The 23,696-nt window shown below is 46.6% G+C and overlaps 1 long non-coding RNA gene across 1 annotated transcript; it reads left to right on the plus strand.

Annotated features, from left to right (window-relative positions):
- The first annotated feature begins 13,251 nt into the window (after window positions 1-13,251).
- Window positions 13,252-22,804, plus strand: LOC108641808. Its single transcript, XR_001922288.3, has 4 exons — window positions 13,252-13,634; window positions 13,742-13,812; window positions 17,317-17,422; window positions 22,604-22,804. It is a non-coding gene; the product is annotated as an uncharacterized LOC108641808 (long non-coding RNA).
- The last annotated feature ends 892 nt before the right edge of the window (window positions 22,805-23,696 follow it).

The following is a 23,696-nucleotide window of genomic DNA, read 5'->3' on the forward strand; positions in this document are numbered from 1 at the left end:
TTGGCTCAAGTGGCAGACTGGGCGCTTTTGTCTGAGCACTTGAGATTTGGAGTTTCAAACTACTTAGTCCATAAATTTGCATTTTAGTTCAGGGATGGGGGTGTTCGTTTAGAGGAGATTTGAGACAAATACTGACAGAGAAGGTTTAAGGCTGTTTCTCTAACCCATCCTTCAGGCCCCTTAGGTCTCTCATTGGCAGCTGAACCGCAGCTGTGGCTCTCCAGGACCCGGGAAGAGAACTTGTAGCTGGGATATCTACCACTTTCCTACATCATGTCAGCCAAGGTAAGACACCCTGCTAAAACACACACAAGCGGAGCAAAAATGTAAACCTTTATTTTTTTCAAAAAACCCCGACAGACCATCCCACTCTTTTCTAAGACCGGTCCCCACCCCCAAAACACAGTGGATTTGGTTAGCTTTTTGGCTAAAGAAGGTTAAATAGAAATACAAAACACGCTATCAGAAAGCTTTAAGTACAGGGTAAAAAGATGTCCTCAGCTGATGGAGCCGACCCGTATCTTTCTTAAATAAATAGGTAAAATCAGTTACTACCGGATAAAGTGCAACAGTGGCAGAGCAGCTGGGGTGAGGTAGCGCGCTGTGTGGCTGCTCCCCGCCCGAGCAGCGCACCCCGGGACGGGGTTTGGCGGGTTGGGCTGCGGGTTTAACCCTCTGCCCTGGCCGGGCCGCGTCCCGCCGGGGCGGCGCTCAGAGGGCGCGGAAGGCGCTGAGCGCGTTCTCCTCCCACTCCGAGCCCGACTCCGAGTAAGCCGCTGGTGTCCTCGGCGGTCCGACACCGGGCGAGTACTGCCCGCAGTAAAGGCGGCGGGCCGGCGCGAAGGTGCCGGCGCGCTCACCGCGAACGGGGCGGGTTCGGCCCGGCCGGGCTGGCCGGGCGGGAAGCCCCTCGAAGCCGGGGCAGGGAGGTGAAGGGCGGCGGCCGGCGGCCACTCGTAGGGGGCCCGAGCCGTCCTCCGCCCGGGCCGCCCCGGGGAGGGCGGCGGCGGGGCCGCTCCGGCGAGCAGGGCGGCGAAGTGTGGCGGCCCGCGGCAGGGGCGGCGGCGGCGGTCGCGGCAGGGGCCGGGGCGGGGCGGGCCCCGCTGGCGGCGGGACTTGAGCGGCGGGTTCTGGAACCACACACTGGGAGAGAGGGCGGCGGGTGAGGGCGGCGGGGCGGCCCCGGCGCGGCGGGCGCCGGCGCGGCCCGACGCCCCTCACCTGGATGCGACTCGGGGATCTGGTGGCGTCCGCCTAGCTTCTCCCGCAGATAGATGTCCGGGTACATGGTGTCCTGGAAAACCAGCTCCAGCGCTCCATGCTGCGCCGCGTGAAGCCTCGTTCCGCTTCCGTACGCTGCGAAGCCGCCGGCGCCCCCTCCGACGGCTCGCCGAGGGAAGCGCCGCTGAAGGCGGGCGAGCCGGGCCGGGCCCGCCGCCCCGCCCACACTGCCCCGCGGGGAAGGCGGGCGGCCCGCCGGGGACCCCCGAAGCTGCAGCGCGGCCATGGCAGGCGGCGACCAGGGGTCCGGACCGTGCCCCTCCCTTTATAGCCGGGGAAGGGGGGCTCGCCGGGGGCGGGGGTTCGAAGGGGCGGCACTGCCCCGCGGGAAAGGTGAGCGCTGGGGCCCCGCCGGGCTGGGGGCCGGAGGGTGCCCGGCTGGGGCGGCCCCTGTGCTCAGCCTCAAGAAGGACTCGGCAGTGGCCGGGCACCGCAGCCCTAGGCCTGCCCGACGGGGTGGGTGATGGCCGGCAGCCCTCGGCTCCCTGCGCGGAATGTGGACAGCAGAAGGGAGAGGGGAGAGGGAACTTTGCATCTGTCCTTTGTGGGCAAAACAACTTGGTGTTGGGAGGCTGGCACGCCGCATAGGACTGTCCCCCAGCTGGGTTATTTCTGATAAAACATCTGGGCTGATAGGGTTATGGAGTTCACTCCCTCCATCTACTGGTATGGAGGTAGATGTCCTCCAGCAGCTGTCTGCTTTGGCGAGTGATGAATCTTGCATGGTGTGAGACGTAAAGCAAACAGAAGTTATCTCTTCCCGTGGCTGCGGCTGCTCTGCTTGCAGTGCTTTGCTGCCAGCTGTGCGCCGGTGTATGGCCTCCTGCTGTGCCTGCTGCTGCAAAAACATCTCTTTCTTTTTAAGATGCAAGTTAAATGCACCTGGAGAGCCAGAGCCAGACTAGGCAGAGGCAGCCGCGGGTGTCATCGCCTTTCCCACCCACTTGCTAATGCCTGTGTACTCCTGCTCATCGCACAGTTCTGCCGTGACTGTTTCCCAGCCCACACACTCTGACCAACACCAAGGCACTTAAAAAACAGTTTGCCCTCATTTTGCTCTACACGACTGTCTCCTAAAAAAAGTGACTTTGTAAGGAAAATTGTGGTTTGATTGTTAAAAGCCATTTTTGGAACTTTTATTCCTAAAGCTCTAATACATTTGTGCTTTTGCACATGCAGCAATCCAGGTGCTTTCATTACAGAAGTTTCTAGGTTATTCCCAAAATCATGGCCTGTAGTCTACAGACAGCAGTCAGAAACATGAGACTTGTACAGTGTTCTCAATTAGCGGAGTAATGAGAGGGCATAGTGGTGAGAAAGGATACGGTGAGTGGTGATCCAGAAAGCAAAGACAGCATTATTTTACATTTTTATTACAGAAGGGTTAAATTCCTCTGCAGACTCTGTGCAGATTTAGAAGATGCCATAGGTGGCACCAAAAGGGAAATTACTTCGTAATGCATTTGCATGATGAATATTTTATCCGATTTTACATCTAATTATATTTGCTTAAAAACATAGCAGAAGTTTCTTTTCTGAATAATGAAGAATAGAGATGTGACATCCTTTAGGTTTCTGAAGGGTTTAATCTTGCTTTGCCCTTATAGGAACATTGACTTTAGTTTCAAGGATTTGGTTAAGGTTGATTAAGTTTGCCAGAAAGAAAACAGTTTTTTGAGGAAATGTGTTTTTTCACACACATGCATATGTTTTTCTTTCAGGAACAGCCCAGGCTTAAGGAGCTGCTGGCACCACAGGCCCCCCACTGTTTACCCCCATCCTGATGTCTTCCCTTTAGCTGAGCATGTGTCTAAGCTGTGTGTCAGTCCACACAATGCAATCAAGGAATTAATCCAAGTTAAATTAACTGTACAGTAAAAGCAGTTGTGGGGTTTTTTTTTAATCCAGAACTGGGATCCCACCTGTGGGTTACCAGCAGCCCCTGGGACAGCTGTGCAAGCAAGAGCACACTGCCAGATGGAGCAAGAGGGAGATGAGGGGATCCCATCTGGGGTGCTTCTAGGACTGCCACCACATGGATCTAATGCTGAGCTAGAAGAGAACAAAACTGAGACAGACTATCCAGGAGTGTAGTGGTTTTCAGTGTCAGACTTCCCATTAAGATGACTATCAACGTATATTGAATACATACTGAGGAAAGAGTGAGTACTGGGAGCTAACAGACCTGTTCCCAACCCATAAATCTGGAAATGGGCTGACTCTTTGATCTCTGACTGCTGTGACATCCTTCAGGCAAAAAGCCTTCTCAGTTCCCTTGCTGGTTCCCTTTATGGTTTCAGAGTTGTTCCAATGGCTGTCTTGTGACAGCAGCTGACGTGCTTCCCCTGATGAGGAAATAAACGGTGAGGTTTCCCAGGCCTGAAAGCTTTCATTAGGAGATAGAGATGTAACATTTATAGACTATTAAAAACAAATCTACTTTGTTACAGCAGAAGAAAGGTAACTTTTTCGCAGTAAATGTTGTTGCAACGTATGTTGTACGTGAGTGCAGGGTAACCGCTGGCTCTGCGGTGTGGAATAGGAAGCCTGTGTGACCGAATTGTGGGCAAAGCAGTCAGTGCCTTTCGTGCAGCCCAGGTTTACACACACAGGCGTGGGGTTCATGCTCAGGCTCTGCATTACCTGTCTGCAGACAATTGCATTTTCTAGCAGATGTACCTGTGAGGGCTAAAGCTGCTGTGAGCAGGTCAGGCTACACTGCTTGGCTGCACACTTTGGTGCTGACCTCTGTTTACTTCTAGCCTGCCTCAGTTTCTCCTTCTGGGCTAAAACCAGCATGATGATATATCTTGGTGATGAGTCCTTATTTGCTTACCAGTGGTATGTGCTGGATGCAAAGCAGAGCAATTCTGGGTCCATAGCCCAGGAATCGTATTTTCTTTCCTTTTGCTCACACTAATTTCCTCCATGGGATCCTGGTGGCCACCCTTCTGTATTGACTTGGTTTAAAAGGGATCTCAGATTGAATAAAGGCAAGGGTGCTCTGATTGTAAAGGAGTGTGTGTTAGGTGGAGATCAGAGTAGGAGGTTTTTGCCTTCTTCTAGACAAGCAGAATGGCAGAAAGACATCTGCTTGTTTCTTTCTGCCAGTTCTCTCCCTCCCAACATTGGCACACTTCACAGCTCCTACAGTGTCATCCCACTGATGTCCTAAAAGCCATGCCTGTGGAGTAGTGTAGTGTGCCTCCTGCAGCAAGGAAAATGTGCTGTATCTGGATTCAGTGGAGTTTCCTTTCCCTAACAAGTAGTTTTGCATCCTGCTGTGCCCCTGGTAGTCTGACAAGGAAGTTTCCAACGTCTTGTAGGTGCCAATATCTGCATGGAGTTATACCTAGGCAAGGGCTGGAAGCATTTAGGAAGACATTCAGAACTTCCTTGTTTCCTATTCTGCATACTTGCTTTTACTTGTGTCCTGTCTAGATACAAAGGGGGATTTCACTTCTTCCCCTCAGATGCAGAAGGTATGATATAAGTCTAGAAGTGGCTTGCTTTTTGAAATTAGGATGGCTAAAACTGAGAGAGCTATCTCTGAGGTAGGAGCAAACTGCCTTGTGTTGCTATGATCCTGCCTTACATGACTTGAGGAACTGGCGCTTGGGAAGCATCCCAGAATGTATGGCAAGAGTATGCAGTAGTGTGACATCCAGTTGTGACTTTGCTGACAAAACAAACACACCCCTTTAGATAACTAACACACATGAGCAGTTCTGCTGCTCAGTCCTGGAGGGGATGGGACATGATGGGTTTTATCATGCAGTGGTTTGTAATTGCTAGTGCAGCCTTTGATGTGTTCAAACTCTTCTGGCTTCACCTTGGTCCTTCTAGGACTCTTCAGGGACACAGCTCTTGCATGGTATTTTATCATCCCAGCAAGACTTACTGGTTTTTGGGGGGTTTTTTTGGTGGCTGTCTTTAACATGAATCCTCTGGTCTCTAAACCTGAGATGGAAGTTTTCAGTAGTGCAAAGTTAGCAGTATCTTGTCAACCTGACTAAACTTGCAAAGACTTGGTATCTCGGGGATCTCAATTTCTACATCTACAGAGAAACAGGCCAACAGGCTCAAATCTTATCACAGAATCACAGAACGCTTTGGGTTGGAAGGAACCTTAAAGATCATCTAGTTCCAACCCCCCTGCCATGGACAGAGACACCTTCCACTAGACCAAGTTGCTCAGAGCTCCATCAAGTCTGGCCTTGAACACTTCCAGGGATGGGACATCCACAACTTCTCTGGGCAACCTCTACCAGTGTCTCACCACCTTTAAAGTAAAGAATTTCTTCCTAATATCCAGTCTAAATCTGCCCTCTTTCCACTTAGAGCCATCCCCCTTGTCCTGTCACTACATGCCCTTGTAAAAAGTTCCTCTCCCTATATTAGGAGACTGACCAAAATAAAAGGAACAGTGGTCACACAAACCTGATTTCATTAACTTAGAGAAAGTTTCAGAAAGAACAAAACCACACTTTTGCTGTTAAGACGTAGCTTAAGTTTAAGCTATATTGAAGAAGCAATCCCTGGATAATTATCTCACAAATAAAATTAATTGTAGACCAGAGACATTTGTATGGTTGTGCATATAACTGCATTTGCCTCAGAGCTTCTGCTGGCATGAAAATGCCATATAATTTCCAGCTTCTTTAGCAGGGGCCTGTTAGTAGAAATTGTTAATGCATGTTAGACTAAGGTTTTGAGGTTTTTTCATTATGCCTAAGAAGAAATCTTTGGATGAATACTTAATTTCCCTTTGATGGCTTCTAGTCATTCTGACAAAGCTCTTTACAGCCTCCAAATGCTTTTAGAGGTTTATCAGGTCTTCCCAATGTACAGACACCAAGATCTATATATTGAGGCTTTTAGGTAGAGTTCTGAGATCTCACAGTGATGTCATGTTTTTAATTTACAGTTGTCATTTTTCTATCCCTCGTGGCTGTAATAAGGAAGAGCTTGAGCAGGTGGGCTGTTTATAGTCCTTGCTCTGACATGGTTTGCAGATGGTTTGAGATGTATTCTTGAGAGACCTGAGCTGCCTGTCCATTGTGGATGTTCAGCTGTGCCCCTGAGAGCCCTTCCTTGCCAGAGCCCTCTACAGAGAAGAGGAGTTTTGCCTTTCTGGTCAGCCCAGGAAGTGTATTCGCCTCCACCTGGGAGACAATGAGGTGGATACAGCCAGCATCTTACTTCAAGGCCAGAAGTGTGACTTGGCCACACTCCAGGCGTCCCCAGACTGTCCCAGTTGGCAGTGGGTGCTTGGATGTGGCTGAGGAGTGAAAGGGAGAGCAGTGCTGTCCCTATTCTCTGTCTGACAGTGTGACCTGTGGTGGTGCAGCCTGGTGGTGTCCTGAGTGTTACCTGTGACCAAGGGACTGGGCTGAACCCCTTTCAGGGCTTTTGTACCAACGGGTAAGAAATACGGGAGGGAGCCCCTTGCACTGGAGAACCAGAAGGATGTCAGAGCCTGGTGACATCAGTCCCCAGCACAGGCTGCTGCTCATGCAGCCCAGCCCAGTGCAGTGCCACCAGTTGTTTCAGATCCCAGAGTAAAGGGCCAGGCTTGCCCAGCAGCTCTGTGCACAGATCTCCCATGGGGTTAAAATAAATGCAATGTGATAAGTGGTTGTGCCCACCCTGAAAGATGACTGTGCTTGGCTCAGACCTGGTTCCCTCTATATATGCATGATCTGTTTTGCTTTGAAAATTAAACTGCTGTCTCTCTTTGGTTTTGGCAACAAGAAGCTAATAGTATATTGTGACTTTAGCCCTGTGCTTAGGAGGGGGATGTGACTTGGTGGGTTAAGCCATTTCCTGAGAGGTGTGAGACAAGACTTCAAGACCTGGTGGTGCTGTTCGTGTATTCTGCTCCAAGGAGTTGATAAGAGCTTCAGACACACAGAGAGCCTTGAAGAAAGCAGCCGTGGGGGAGGCGTAAGAACCTGGCAAATGCATATGAAAAGATCAAGGGGCTGCATTTGCTAAATCCCAACAGGAACAGACTTGGGGCAAGATGCCCAGGTTCAGAGAAGACACACCAACAGGGCAAGAGCAGAGTATGTCTGATGGCTGGCACCTGGCTCCCTACCTTAGGAGGGAGAGGAAGATCAAGGATTTGGGAGTGGGAGGGAGATAAGAGCAAACGGTGGGAGTGGGATGGGGGTAAGGGCAATAGGGAAGAAGCTACCTGGATATAGGAGAGGCTGGCTGAAAGAGCAGGAGATATTTAGTGTTGAATTTAGACACATTTAAAACTCAACCTACCTTTGGGTTTTGAGATACCCTGAGAATGGCAGGATGTGTGTACCTGACTCTCACTGATGCTTCTGCAGTGAGTGGGCAATCCCACAGCTTGCTGTAGCAGCAAGCCCTAGGCTTAAATAAGTCCTTGTTGCTATTTGTCTTTGTGCTCTCTCTGATTTTGTAGCATGTGGTACTGTGAGGGAACTTGAAGCCTCTGTTTAATAGCTTATCATATTGCTATTGCATGCTCTGAACAAGGTCATATCCCACTCTTAGAGATATTTTCCTTAATGAAGAATTTTATGAGAACTGTTGATGCAGGTGGTTGTCTGTATAAGATAACTGAGTTATCTGAACTCTCAGTAATCTGCCACTAATTCACTGTGCAAGCAAAGGAAAAAACTCTATCTCTGCAGATGAATGAAAGAAGAAAGAAGAACAGAAAATCTAAGGAAAAAGACAGGACCCTGTTTACCTCCCTTTTGTACAACACCTGCTTAGGAGAGGCAGCCTTCCAGAGTGCATCCAGAATACTCACACAGGGCAGGGCGGGCAGGGGAAGGCTGGGTGATTGATAGCAGAAAGGCCACATCCTCTTTTAACACCAAAAATTCTCCAAAAAGTCCCCTCTCTTCCCTTTTCAGGCTCCTTGGCCTCAGCAAGCAGTGTTAAGATACTGTTTTGTACCTTTTCTTGGCAGACTCCTAAACCCTTATCATCATACCCTGCATGTGGTGAGCTCTTCCTTCTACTCCAGCTTAGCAAATGACAGTCACAAGATTCTCTGTTTCTGTCCTGCAATGTTTGGTATCTGAGTGCCTGAGCTGCTGAAATTAATGGGGTTTTTTGAGAATTTTACATTTTTTTTTCTTTGTCAAAGCTTGTGTCTCATGGTTATTGAGAAAAGGATCCAAATGTGAAGCAAATTTTGCTCCAATGTTTCAAAACCAGAAAGCAAAACATCTGAACTTTCCCAGTAAGGTCAGATGCCTGTTTCAATATGAACACGGATTCACTGTCTTTCTCTGCCCTTGCCTGCCCTGGTGCTATTAAACCCCACAAATCTTCCCTCTTTGAGTGATACTGACTGGAGATTTCTTCAGCTGGCTTCTCTGTGCTTCCCTGCTGCTTCTCAGGCATGTGCCAAGGTCAGTGCTCTGGCTTCAGACTTATCATCCATTCTAAATGTTTCCCCTCCTCTTTTCTGATTAGTCCTGGAGATGAGAGATTCTTAGTCTCTTGTGTATCATGGCATTTGCAAAAAAAAAAAACATTTTGGTTTGCTCTTGCATTTTTTCTGGGCTCTTTCATTTCAAAGAATTTCAAGCCTCTGTACAGTTTGGTAGATTTTCAGGTTGAATATGTAATGGAGGGTGGGAAGTTCCACCTGAGCTGGGGATTTGTAGTTGATCATTAAATCAGCAGTTTCAGGTGATCATAGCTGGGGAGTGCAGTGGTTAATATGCCATTTGATGAAGTAATTCTCTTCTATGCATGAATTGACTCACATTTCTTTGCTATTTAAAGTCACACTGAAGAAAAGAAAAAGAAAATGCCATGCAACAAACTTGGTAGACATTATTTCTGTGGGTTATCTTGACTTTTGTAAGCCCACAGCACAATTTTCTGGTGTCTGACTCACACAGAAGCACCATATATTTGCATAGAAAAGTATCTCCCTCTTCCTCCCCCACTATCCATCCTCCTGCCTCAACCATCCCAGATAAGCTGCCTGATAGCATCCTGCATGTTGCCTCACTCCTCTCTGCAAATACCCTCTCTGAGGCGTCCCTGCCCTCTACCCAGCACCCCCTGGGCTGCCCTGCTCAGGCAGCTCCTGCCCTAGACATTCAAAATGCCTTGTTCTCTCACTCCCATTTTACATGACAGCTGTTTTTCTTCCCCTATTATTCAAGCTCAGCTCCTCTGCTTTTATTTCTGGCAGGATTATTTTTCTATTTGACTTTGGCCCTGTTTGCCAAGGGTGCACCCTTGTCACCTCCATATTCTAATCCTCTCCTTCGTTATCTAAAGGTCTTCCTCTCTTTCCTTTTATTGGTACTTTTATCTCTTTCTCCACTATCTTTCAGTCCCCTTGATTCTTACCCCTCTCTTTTGCATGTGACCAAGCTTGTCTTGCACATGTTACTTGGGGGATTTAAGACTTCTCTCCTTGACAGCTTTTCTTCCCTGCCCCTGGAAGGTTCTTCGTGCTGCTGGACACATGCCAAAGAGCAAATAAATTCATTATTCCAAATGAGACAACTGCAATCCAAGACTGGAGAGTGACTCCAGGTGGCAGTGATCACAGCAGCTCTCTACTGACATCTTAGCCATCCCCCATATCTTTGAGATCACATTTTTCCTCTTTTGCAGCCATATTTTCACATGTGGGAGGCTGTCCTAAGGTATTTCAGGTAAGAGAATGCACAAAGGAGAAATGAGAGTTTGCTGCAAGGCTGAGTGATCAAAAAAGGGTGCAGCAGCATCCTAGTGTAGGTTTCTATTTACAGTTCTGCTGCTGTCCTCTTTTGTCACCACACTTGGGCTCACTGACACTGCCTGAAGTATGACTGTAGACAAAGTCTTCATGGCTGAAAATTGCAAAAATGGGCACGATATCACATCAATCACAGCATCACCTTGGTGTTTCACAGTTTGTGTGTCTTGGTCAGTGCCAGCATAGCAGCATTCATGGTTTTCTAGCATTTCAAAAAGGCTGTATTTCTCTCAAATCTTGCTAGGATAAGGGCAGAAGGGAGAAGATAAGGAATTTCCTTTGATTAAGCTCTCTTGGTCGAACTGTCCTTCCTCCATGCTTTGTATTTCTCATCAGGCAAGGCAGCAGGACTCCTGGCATGTATAGAGCAGTCCAAGAGAAACAGGGCACCTGCTACCACTGAAAATCCTGACAGACCGAAGACCCTGCCCACAGAGCTTGATTTTACATCTCTTCAGCCAAATGGTCATCTTTCCTCTGGCTGCATGGAGCAGGCTCCTGCTTGAGGGACTGATAATTTCTGAGATGCAGAGAGCCACACAGTTGCCCAAGCAAGCAAACCCCTGTGTGTTGCACTCTTTCCTCATCCGACCAACCTGACCTCCTTCATCTCAAACAAATCTTTGGATTTCAGCTTTGCACAGCAGCCAGTTGCCATTTACAGTGAAAAACCAAGTCTGGGCTGTCCAAACATACACATCAAATGCCACTGTAACTTGCCTGTGGCTCTACTGCTGAAGGGAAGGTGCATGGCATGCTGGCAGAGACACACGGGGTTGTTCCTAGAAGATCCCTATTCCAGAGCTAGATTGGTGCCTGTTTCCTGCTCTCCAGGCCTTTATCTAATCTTGTAGCAGTGCAGCTTCACCAGATTCCTTTGGCTAACTGAACTTTTAAAGCTGGTTTCAGGTGGGAATTTTACTTAGGACTATATGAAATGTGTATGCACAAAGAGCCGCAGAAGACAGATCATTCATTCCAGGTCTGTGTGAACTTCTCTCTCCACACTTCCCAGGGTCAGTTCTCAAACTCTGACTGGTGTTTTCAGCAGCTGCAGAAACCATGGACCACATCACACAATAGGAGAACCTTATTCACTTTTTCTTCATGACAAAAGGACAGGCACTCCTGTGAAATCCTCTCTGTGGGTCTGGGTTGATGGTTTTTTCCATGTAGGGATGTAGAAATCATGAATTGTGAAAAAAAAGGAGTAATGAGGTGCTCTTTGGAGCACTTGCAGAATAGCCATATTTTTTTCTTCTTCTGGGTGGAGTTCAGGCCATTTGGGAATTGACCATTCAATTGAATGTGGAATAGGAAGGAGAGCACAGCATAAAGAGGACAGCAACAACCTTGGGGTGAGGCTGGGAGACTTCTGTGGTTGCTGGTGTCATCTGCTTAAGCAGAAATTAATTTTACATTTGGAAGGGGGAAGGCAGCGCTGATCATTCCTGGCTGCTGCACTGGGTACGTGCCGATTCACTTGGCTATGAGGATGATGCATTTTGCAGCACAGAGGAGGCTTGTGTCCATGTAGTTTTAAGGAGAAATTGTGCCATCACGCCCTTGAGACAGTAAACAAGTGTCAGATTGTGAAAAGGGCTGTACCAGTAACTCTTACCTGTGACATTTTTGGCAGGCCATCTCACCAACGCCCAGGGAAGGCTCTCAGACGGGTGATGCACTGTCTCCTTGCATTTTGCAGCCTTTCCTGGTGAAGGTAGGCTAGATATCCCTGGCTTGGCCTTTTAAAAGGACTTCTTCCTAGGATGGTGGGTCCCTGCAAGATGCAACAGAGCAGGTCAGGACAGAGTAGGACAGGAAATAGTAGGACACTGACATTCCCTCATGGGATCTTTTAGGATCTCAGAAAAAAACACAGCTAAAAACCAAACAATTCTCAGTCACAGACTCGGAGAGGAGTTGCAGTGATTGTAAAACTGTGAAAGGTACCCCAGGAAACCCAGGATATTCACATGGAATACATCCAGCAATACAGTAGTATAGATGCTCAGACAAGTACAGAGTGGGTTTGGACATTTTGAGCACTAGACCTCATCCAATCAACACTGGTGAAACCTCTGCACTAAACCTTTATTCAGCAGTGTTTCAGCCTCCCCTATTTTATTGTACCCTAGTTTGCATGTCCTGTACCCCATGGACAGTCACCCTTGAAAGAAATTGAACCAGAAGTGTCCTTTGAATATTCCATGGCAAGAAAGCCAGTTACATACAGCAGTCACAGTGGCTGCTCCTATTCTTGTATCACGACCTCTGGTTTTGGCTGACAGCTGTGATGATGGAAAGAGAAAAGGGAGCCTGGAAGGAGTCCGGGCAACACTTTGGATACTTTGGGGAAAAATACTTGATTAGTATGTGTGACTTCAGTGTGACTTCAGCTCTTAGGGCTGTTATCATTGCTAGCTGACCAGAAATGCCAGGCAGGGAAGAAGCACATCATGTATTTCACCCCATATCTCTAGCAGGCAGGAGAATTGTGTGGCTTTTTATACACTGTAGTAACCCAGGTGAGTTCATAGAGCATTGCAGTGTGGAGGACCACCCTTGCCCACTTTCCTTAGTCCCTAATCCCCTTGTGTTAGCTACAGGGATTGCAGAGTATAGGCCAGGTTTGAGTTGCTCTGAATCAGTGTGGTGAGTCCCCATCTTCAGGTTTATGGGACTTGTTCCCAGCTGTTCTCCCTCAGGCTGCTGCAGAAGGTCCTTGGCAGCAGTTTTCCATCCTGCAAGGATTAAAAGCAATGCAGAGATTTCATCCAGGAAGTCTGTGCTGCAGCAGGTGCCATCCTCAGGGACCATTATCGTCAATACCCTTGAGTTCTGGATAAGTTTTCCCCAAACTTAGCTTTGTTATTTTCTTAATAGTGAAGTACAGTGCAGAGATCTCTCCCAAAAGCTCTGGAAACTGCTGGTCCTGTCTGGAAAGGGGCTTGGGTGTGTGATGTTCCTCACCAATGATTTTTACTGTGCAGCAGCTTTTACCCAGGTTCCAGCAGCATCACGGTGGCACCAGTGATAGCAGTGTAAAAGCACTTGGCCTCTTTCAATCTGGACAGTTACCTGTGAGGCACTGAGAGAGCTTCCTACAGCGAGGTCATTCCAGCTGTCAGTCACTGCTCACCTGGGCCACATTTGATTGCTGATCCCAAGATGAAAGGTTTCATCCTGTCTTCTCCAGAGGTGGCTGTTCTTCCTGAAGAAATATTTCAAGACCATTTCTACTGGATACAGGAAAAAGAAGCAAACACATCCCCAGGCTTTTACTTCCATGCTGGTATTGCATAGCTTCCTGTGACCCTCTCTTCTCCCAGCAATGCATGGCTTTAAGGTTGCACAGGCTGGGTGGAATATATTTTAGAGCGAGACTCAATTTAGCCATGATGTCAACTGCAGCCAACTATAAAAAGCTCAGTAACGCTCTTTGAAAGTGTAACAGCTGCCGCTCTACACAGTCCCTGGTGTATTACAAGTCCGCCCTACTTCATGTGCACACAACCAAAATAAAATACGGTAGTAATCATTATATAGTTCAAGGAATTTGGGACAAAATCTCCCCAGAAACCAGGAGGAATTCAAGGTTAGACAAACTGGGTAATTTTACACAGTTTGTTAACAGAAAGGTAATTTTATCTGGCTTTGCAACATAGCATGACTTCTACCTCACACTTGACTATGTGCTATCAGTGATCCCTACACAGTGACAACCGAGCAGAAAACCTTTTGGCAGTTCTGGATAAACTGACTTCTTGCATGGGGTAAGTCCAGAAATGCATTATCCAACATATGAAACCTTTTTGTTAAGTGGATGGAGCCACATTTATTTCAAAAAACACCAACCAGGCTGAAATTTCCCATAAAAGCAGGACTATTTAAGAAATTGTGATTTGTTAACCTAGAGTGAATAGAGAGAAGTGAATGACTGTGGAATTGTGCTGGCACTGGAGAGGGGTCTTGGCTTTCAGGGCTGTTAAGGACAGCCCTGAAATGGTGGATGCTCTAGTAAAGCCAATTCTTTTCTAAAATCTGAGCGATAGCATTTAGGAGTAATCCCTGCATTTCACTCTGCAGAATTCCTTCTCTTGAGGACCTTGATATATTTTCCAGGGATGTGTCTTTGTTTTACTAGAACATGGGAAGACTGAGTGGCCTGCTCACAGTTATGTGAAAGCCAGCGAGTGGAAGAGCAGAAAGGGGAGTCTGGCTGTTTTGGTTCTGCTTTCCCCCTTCCCTTGAGTCACTGGCCTACTGGATGGTGAGCTGATGTTACCAGTGGTCCATCCAATTCCATTTTCTGCAACCACATGAGACAGCTCAGATGATAGGAGTCCAGGAAGCAACAGCTACATCAAAAAGACAGAGAAAGTTTCAGAAAAAATTTCACAAGTGCCCAGTTTGCTGGAGCGGTTGCTTGAAATCCTGCTGGGCTGAGCCCTGGCTTGGTGGGGTGTAGCATGGGGACAAGACAGGCTGAGGGAGGACAACACCCTCCAGCCTCACAGAGCTGAATGGATCAGCCTGAGCTCCAGCTCCTTTCTGCATCCTTGACAGGACTAAACCAGTGCGAAGTGGCCACAGCGTTGCAGGCAGGTTGATTTTGTGTGGTTTGTAGTTCAGATCGGGCCTTTGTAGTGTGGGTGAGGAACAGCCCGTTCCAAGGAACGTGTAAACTTCTCTGACACCCGTTTGAAGCAGTCGTGAGCTCACCAGTCTGCGAGGAAATGGTTGGCTGCCAAACACGGCTGTTACCAAAGGTGACAGGACAGTCAGGCAATGTGAGGAACGATTTGGTGTCAGACAAAGCCGTTGGGGTGGAAATGCACACGCCACAGGCCGGGCTTGGGTGTGTCTCTGGGCACTGGCTGCACCCAGCTCCCAAGCAGGAATATTTTATCAACGAGGAAATCAGAGGCACCCAGAAATGAAAGCAAGCAGCCTCCAGTGAGACGGGAAGCTTGGGAGGGAGCCAGGGAGCAGCCCCAGTCCCCATCCTTCCCTGGCAGCTCTCTGGAAACCCCTCAGGCTCCCCTACTTTGGCTGTGCTGTGGGCACAAGGATCGCGAGGAGGATGAAGAGCTGACTGGGGAGGTGGTTTCTTCTATGTACTGATACACATGCAAATACACACTGCATGGTTGTTTAAATAAAGTGACACTGAAGAAGGGTGACTTGTGTCAACACACAGAGACTAATTTACATGCTACAGTGTGTAGCAATATGCTGTCAGGTGAGAACTGCCACAGTGTTTGCATCCAGCCATATACACATAATGGTATCACAGGGAGAGCCGAGTTGCTGTGGAATTAAAGACTGTGGGTTTTTAATGGCACCTAGGAAACAGGATACTGGAAATCCTTGAACATTGAATAACTTCCCAGCCAGAGGCTTTACTGGTCCTCTAATAGTCTGCAGATTATTTGGGATTTTACCATACCCCTTGATAACTAAGAGCTCAGTTCTTTAGCTATTGAGCAGTCTCCATTTTAAGTAGGGACAGATGAGACTTTTTGCAAAGCTTTTGTCTGCCTTTGTTTGAGGCTTTGAGACAACTGAGTGGCTTCTACACTTGTAGAACTGAGACTGGTAAACCATTGGCCATGATCCCATTTGTTCAAAAAAATAGCACTGCAATCCTAGATGTGTTACAAGATGAAGGTGTCTTTCTCATACAATAGCCATGGAAACCTCAGGCTCCTGGTGTTCTGAATCCCTGGCTATGATTTTCCACAGTGATCAAGTAATTTATTTAATCCTTTCACTACCTATTTGCAGAGTCTCAGCTCTTTGAGGTGTCAGAAAGAATCGTCAAACCAACTCCTTCAATGCATTAAAAGGGAAGATCTTGTAATGTGCCACTGGGAAAAAAAAAAAGGACTTTCTTACAAAATAGATGTTTTCCCTCTAATATATTTTACCAGTTGATGAAAACAAGATTTTTCAAAAAGTAAAATTAACCAAAAATTTGGATCTTTTTTAAATTAATGTGATGCTAAAGCAAACATCTTCCTTCTTTCACATGTGGTTAGAGAAATTTCCTTCTTCAGATCTGCAAGACTTTCCAGCCCTCCTGAAGGATTTTTCTCCTGACTTGTAGATGACAGTTAAAAAGATCAAAATTATTAAATATTTTGTGCATTAAATTACTTGCCTCTAAATAAGTGTTATTTTCATCAAACCAGTCATATTGGATACTCTTACGTACTTTTGTGGGATTCAGGACCAGCCCTTTCCTAACATGACCACTAAAGCTGAGGGACTAGATCAGTCTCCTAAAGTGATCAACAGTGAGATAATTACTTTTTGCAGTAAAATGTAGTGAGGGGGTCAGAACAAACAGCTACTGACCTGCAAGTGACATTTCACACCACAGTGATAAGGTTCAACTGGCAAAGATTGCTACTGCCCTCTTTTTGAGTAGAGAGGATTAGCAAGAACCTGCTGTCTGTCGTGGATAACAGGTTACTGGGCACACTACTAGTGGTGCTTGGGACTCCATCTGGCAAGGAATTTCCTTCCACGGGTTTTGATCTGGAAAGAAATACCAGTTGCTGTTGTGAATATCAGAGCCTGTTCCCTAGCTGGAAAATATTGTTGTTTGCTACTCAAGGATTACAATGATGGGCACTCTATGGAGGCCTGTAATATAAGCCACACACAAAAGGAGATATTATATTCATGTATTTTTGATCCTAAGGGCTTGTCTATGCTAGAGATGTGGTTTTTTTTTTCTGTATCTCAGTGAGGTTAAAGACACACTCTTCCTGCCTATGTGTGTATAGCTACACCTAAATGAGGGCTTTTATCACCAAAAGACCCAGCTCTTAACTCACATAATTGCATTGGTAATGCTCCTTTAGTGGAGCCCAGCTTATACAGATTCTGCAGGCAGAAGGATGCCAGAGAATTGCTCTTTTCGTCATGATAGTGTTTTATCTCAGGGGGCAGTGCTGATATTTTGAATGTTGTTAACCTCTGCTGTTTTAGGACTGGTGTGTAGGAGTGCACCACCACTGAAACAGGCATTCAGATACTTCTCTCCTGGGAATAGGGTTCAGAAAACTGGCTGGTGAGATGTAATCACCTTGGTTAAACTTTCCCTTTGAGAACTCTTGCCCTGTTTTTCCCCACACATGCCAGCCATCCCAGACCCCATTTAACAAGAGATACATGATGAGGTCCCCAGTGGATGACTTCATGACTGCTTTTAATTATATGTTAATATGTTGTTCCCTTCCTCATTCAAAGATTTCATTATCTTGCAGCAAAGCATGTGAAAGAAAAAGGATTCATGTCTCCCTGTCTTTAAGAAAACATATGACCTCTTCAGCAGCAATTCCTCTCAATCATCAGCAAGATAGAGACCAGAAGGTGTGTAAATAAACTACAGACAATTTAAGCCAAACATGCTGGGTGAGATTATGGATGTACTAAATGTGCCAGTCTTGAACTCTGGGTTGGTGAAAAGTGAGGGTTTGGCAGCTTAAGGAGATCTTGCTGCCTTCTCCCTTTGCCATCTCCCTCATCTCACTCCTCTCCTTGCAGCCCTTCACCCTGACAATTGTACTGACTCAGTTTACAGGGCTGGGCAGTGAACCAGATCTGGGAATAAAGCCAGGAGAAAGAGAGTGAGAGAAGTATAAAAGGAAGGAGGCTGCATTTCACTACAAGCCAGTATTGCCACTGAAACCCCCTCACACCAAAAGACAGCCTTCTGCAGTGATGGAGAGAGGAGTCACAGTTTTGCCAAGAGGAGCATCTATAAGCCAAGAGGAGGCAGAGTTGTTAGTGCAGTCCGTACACAGACTCAGCTTTGTGACTCTGCCTTGCAACAAAAGATCTTGCACTACTTTTGTAAAAAAGGATGTTACTGCTTATTTCCTGTGAGGACAGCCTACTCACAGATAGTGAGAATGGAAAGTTCTGTCTCAGTAATTTGTTCTGCACTATCCATTAGGAAACTGGACTGAGGAGGTTTTAGCTCAAAGTTTCTGATTTTGTTCACCAGCCTCACCCCGGTAATTTGCTCTGATTTTATTATCCTTGATGAGAAATAAAAAGAAATGAAAGAAGAAAAAGATGTCAAAAGACTATTGCCAGTCAGGTGGGACTTGTGTGATTCTCAGCAGTTCCACTGTGCGGTACATTTCAGTCTGTGGTTGTTGCCACTGTGAGTAACTTCCAAAGTCCACAAAAGAATGGAAGTCAATAGATTTAGTCCCTCTGTGCAGGACCTGCCTCTCCATTAGCAGTCCACAAATCAGAAGAGGTTGATATTGCCTGCTGGAGTGCAATTCTACTCACACAGAATAAGGGAGATAAAAATACACTTCCTGTACTGAAAAGATGTTCTTTAGAGCAGAAGTGCACAGGTAGGGAAGCAAACTATCTAGTTATCTGCCTATTGCAGGAACAGCAGGATGGCTGGATCGGTGTGGCTGCTCTTTAGGTTGCAGTTTGGTATTGCAGCTGAGGTATCTACAAGCTGGTCTGTGTTTCCTGTTTGTGTTGCTTTCCTTACATTGTATCTAGCGGCTGTGTGGCCACAGGGTGAATCTGTTCATCTGGCTGACAACAGCAGCAAACTAACCATGCCATAAAAATGAGTAGTTTTCAGCCAGATCAGCCAGCTGAATCAACTCACCCTGAAGCCATTCCAAGAGTAGATTTGGTGCAAGGGAAAGGGCAGGAAACACAGCTGGGAGCAGTGGTGGAGTGCGACCGCCGCTATTTGGCATTAGCTCCCAGCTCTAACTGCAAGCTGCCCTCAAAGGGACGACCCATCCTTGCCTCCCTGCCCCTGGCAGCATGTTCTTGTTGCTGCCAGTGCTTTCCTGACCCTTTGGTGAACCAGGCCTGCTTTCCAAGCCAGCAGAGAACTAACCTAGGAAGCGAATAATTTTCTGTCTGCATGATAAGGTGAGAGGGATTGCTGAGAGGTCCGATGAGCTTAAGAGCTGGCAACCAGGATGTTGATGGGAGCATGTGGTGTGGGGCTGGGAGCAGGCCAGAGCTGCAGCCATTTCTGAAACCTCATTCTTAATTTAACCCAAAGCAGGAGAAACAACCCCAAACAATAACATACAAAAGTGAGCCACAGCTGAGCAGATGGGAACCAGCTGCATGGTCTCCATTAAAGACCGCATCTGATAACTAGATGAAGAGGGACGGGTTTAATGCATGCTTTTGAAAGGTGTGTTATCCTTCTGTTTGCTGAATGGAAGGAGTGACACGGATAATGCCATGTATTGCACACATAGCCTTGCTCTTCCCAAGAGAGAGGGAGGAGAGTCAGCAGTTTTGCTAAGAAATCTCCCTGCCTATCATTTCCTGTGCCACTGGACAGCTTGGAGTCCCAAAGGTAGGTACAGCTCATTTGAAAATAAAGCCAAAAGGAAAGGACACAGGAGGGAAGAAGCTGGTATGTAGCACAGGGCTGAGGAGGACATGTCTGGAGCATCAGAGGTCATGGGCAGGCATGTGTCATTCCTGTCCCCTTTGGGGACATGTGCTAGTTGGGGTCAGACCCTGACACAGAGGTACAACTCGCTTTCTGTGCTCTAAATTTACATGGATAGAAATCATTCATCTGGCTGTTGGTTCAGTTTTCTCTGGGCAGATAGCCAAAAATGCAATTGCTAATTGCATCAATTTCCCTGTTCTCTCTTCTGTAAAATCACTTTATTAAGGGGAGCTGGTTAAATTCAGGAAGTGCTCAAATTTCCTGCCGTATCTTGTTTGGCAAAGACTTATTGATAAAAGTGCTGTAGTACTTCTCCCAGCTCATGTGCCCGTGGAAGGCGTGACTGTTTACACAGTTACACTGCAGCAGATGCAATCATATCAGCCTAAGATAATTAAATGGTATCACTTCATTTATTAGACTGAACTGTTCTTTTACGGTCACCTGTAGCTGGTATAACTGTGGCCGTGCTATGGGATGTTTGCTGTCTGTCAAAATGAGAATATTTAGTGAAGATGGACTTTAGCATGTGTATGTTTCCTCAGGAGTCACTCTAGCACTCTGTCAATAAATGCCATTTCAGCAGTATTTGCTGACATAGCTGAAAATGTATTGCCAGATCCTACATCCGATTGACTGTTATTCTACACCTCACATAGTAAATTAGAGAAATCAGTGTGAACATCACCATAAATAACTACATAAATGCGAGGCAGCAGCGCAGTGAACAGTATTGGCTTCAAAGCAGAGACAACTATTATCCACCTGCTGCAAAGAGGCCCCATAAGGAACCACAACTCATTTCCAAACTTGCAGCTCTACTGTTGTCTTTCAGAGCTGTCCAACAGGACGTGCAGCACGTGGCACTGTTTGCTTCTGTGTGCCAGGCAACAGCAGACCATGCTTTAAAGAAGACCTCCTGAAGGAACAAGAAAATGGAATTGCACTTATTTTCAGGCATTGACACAAACTGCATAGAGGTTTTCACTCAGAAATTGCATGCAGGTTTCTACTTGGAAAATTACCTTTCTCCATTTTTTCCCCTTCTCTCTCAGGTTTTCAGTTTTCATAAATGAATCTCTCTTATGAGGGGAGACTGTGGGAGCTGGGCCTGTTTAGTCTGGATAAGAGAAGACTGAGAGGGGACCTCATTCATGCATATAAATATCTCAAAGACAGGTGCCAAGAGATTGGTGCCACTCTTTTTGGTGGTGTTCAGCAACAGGTGGAGGAGCAATGGTCATAAACTAAAACAAGAAGTTCCACCTCAACGTGAGGAAGGACTTCTTTACATTGAGGGTGGCAGAGCACTGGGACAGGCTGCCTTGGGAGGTTGTGGAGTATCCCTCTCTGGAGACATTCAAAACCCACCTGGACATGTTCCTGTGTCACCTCCTGTAGGTGCCCCTGCCTTGGGAGGGGTGTGGGACTGGATGATCTCCAGAGGTCCCTTCCAACCCTAATTATTCTGCTATTCTGTGATTAGTTCCTAGAAAAACTGAAACTATTCAATTCAGAGGAGACCGTGGTGAAGGTCTTGCAGAACTGGATTTAGAGTGCTCTCTTGCTTCACTGAAAAGCAGGAACATAAAATCTTGAGTTAGCTTATTTTCCTCCACAGACATAACACATTTGCATAAACAAGTAGTAATGAAAAAGGACATATAAATGACTTAGAGAATTTTCTCTCTGTGACTCCTGTTGTGCCTTTGCTGTTCCAGACCCAATAAGTCCAAACCCAATTTACTGTGCACACATGAATGGTTGGTGTGTGATCCTTGAGTTTAACATGTCCTGAACATCTAAAAAGTTACTGAGAATATCTGCTGTCTGTCACATGTACATTAGGGTCACCACGAGCTCTTAAACTTAAGGCAAACCAACAAGCACACACAAAAAAAGCAGCTCAGTGGTAGACGAGGTTGAGTGGTCACCAAAATGGGCAACACTGGCAGATGATAAAGATGATTCTGTGATTCACTGTAAGTCCTAGGACAAAGATATTTTCCAGCATGCTTCCAAAAAAAAAATTATATCTGTAAAATGACTGTGATCAAGAGAACTACAAGGGGAAAACAAAAGTATTTACATATACTCTTAGTCTAGATTTTATCAGACATAAGCACAAACCAAATTTGTTTTCCTTTGTGTTGCTAGCAGAGCTTGGAATCCACTACACTGTAATGGTGTCTCTCTGGGTGGTTTTACAGTGTCAGATCAGCTCCTAACCAAACAGCTTGTATCTGTCCTGTAAGGAAAGGCAGACAAAGAGGGAGCCTGTAATTAAAGTAAAAGGACTTGAACACTTTTTTCCTTCTGGTCTTGGTCTGTTCAGTGAGTACAACTCTCATGAATAGAAAAAGAAGACAATAAAAAGAGAAACAGAACTGTCATGTTCTAGAAAAAGGTCAATCCTGTTAATACTCACAAATGCTATTCAATTGCCAAATGTTGGAGAATTTAATTCATCCATTAACCTGGTCGTCTTCCCAGAGGTACACGTAGCCTTTCTTTCCAGACACTCCAGCCCTTCCCAGTTATGGGAGCTTTGGGCTAGTACAATAGCACTAGAGCTGGGAGTGATGTTCACACCCAGTTTATTTAACACAGCCATTCCTGAGAAGCTGATAACAATATTTCCACAGTGAGTGATTTGCATTTCTGAGCCCATAGCACAGTGCCAGACCCGGCTGCTCAGAGATGTTCATTTGAGACAATCAAATATTCAGCAGCCGTTGCTGTAGCAAACACCACGTTAGGCCACATCTTTCAAACTGAGGCTCCTTCCTCTGTTAGAGATCACCGTGCAAGTGGGACTCTTCAAAGGACAGCCAAAGCCACAGGAAGCACACAGGTTTCTCCCAGGGGTGTCTGGGAGGAAGAGCTGGTGGTCTGGTACCTACAAGACGTAGGTTCCTCACTCTTGCACAAGGAAGAGTGGAAGAGCTGTTTGTTTACATGAGGCTAATGTCCTATGAATGTTTTAATGCTTCGTTGTATAATTGCAGTGAGTAGCTTGGTATTTTTAACTGTCAAAACATTCAGCATCTTGAATTAAATAGTTGTTTTATTCTCTATAAACTTTCTAGGTCTACATTTCTTACTGGAGGGCACTGTTGCTGGACTAGACTGCCTCTCTGGGACTTGTATTTCCTCCGTGTTTCCCTTCCCATGCAGAACCCGCTGTTCCAAGAAACAAGTGAATAATTTACTGGCTGAACTGAGCATATTCATCTTATCTGCGAATTAAGCTAAGGGTTCTCTCAAATACATAAATTATTGGGAATTTGTCATAATCATTTGGGAAATATGTCTTCATTTACAGGATTGATGAGCAATTCACTGAAGGCGTTGGAAGTCATACTGGCTGCCTGGCAGGGAACAGCCAGGACCAGCTGCTCCCTGAGGGCCAGGGAGCCAAGAGGGCTGGGAGTGCAAGATGAGGTGAGGGCCTGGGGGCCTGTGGCCATAGTTCAGGTGAAGGCCAAGGACAAGAGCTTCAGCTGAAGGAGCTCCCAAGGGCCAGGGAGCCAGTGTTGGTTCTGGCAGTGGCCTCCCGACCAAGCTGCCTGGGAATGCTCCCCATGGCAGGTCCTGAGCCCTGGCAGCCAGACCTCTAGCAGTAAGGAGGACGTGCTCAGGGCCCCACGGCTGCCTGGATACGTGGCTTTGGATAAATCTTTGATGAGCCAGGATTCTACGCTGTAACACAGATAACTAGCTCTGAAAATGCAGAATTTTCTTCTGGAAAAATATTTAATAATTTTTTATTAAATTATCACAGACCAGAACTTCCTGACGCCTCTCAAAATTTGAATTTCCATTTTTTTCTAATATATCATCTCACAGCTAATCCCCTTCCTACACCTGATCAGGCACTCACCTTGTTGCACATCACAGCATTTAGTGACACCACAGTGTAACAGCGAGTTTCCGTATTTGTAAATCCAACTTGGAAGCACCACGAAACAGAGGAACGTCAATGTAACATGTCCATTCCCCGCTCTCCAGAGCAGCTGTGCTATGGGGAAGGCAGGCTGAGAGCCACTGAGGGCAGCTCTGTGCTGCTTGGTGGCTCCCTGACTGGAGGCAAAGCAAAGACATCTTGCTTACACTCTCCAGCTGGGATCCTTCCAAGAGTTTATGCTGCCCTTCATGAAGGAACCTGCTCCACTGCTGCCA

Source organism: Manacus vitellinus, unplaced genomic scaffold (genome assembly GCF_001715985.3).
Source record: "Manacus vitellinus isolate BGI_N305 unplaced genomic scaffold, ASM171598v3 scaffold_8_pilon, whole genome shotgun sequence".
NCBI lineage: Eukaryota > Metazoa > Chordata > Aves > Passeriformes > Pipridae > Manacus > Manacus vitellinus.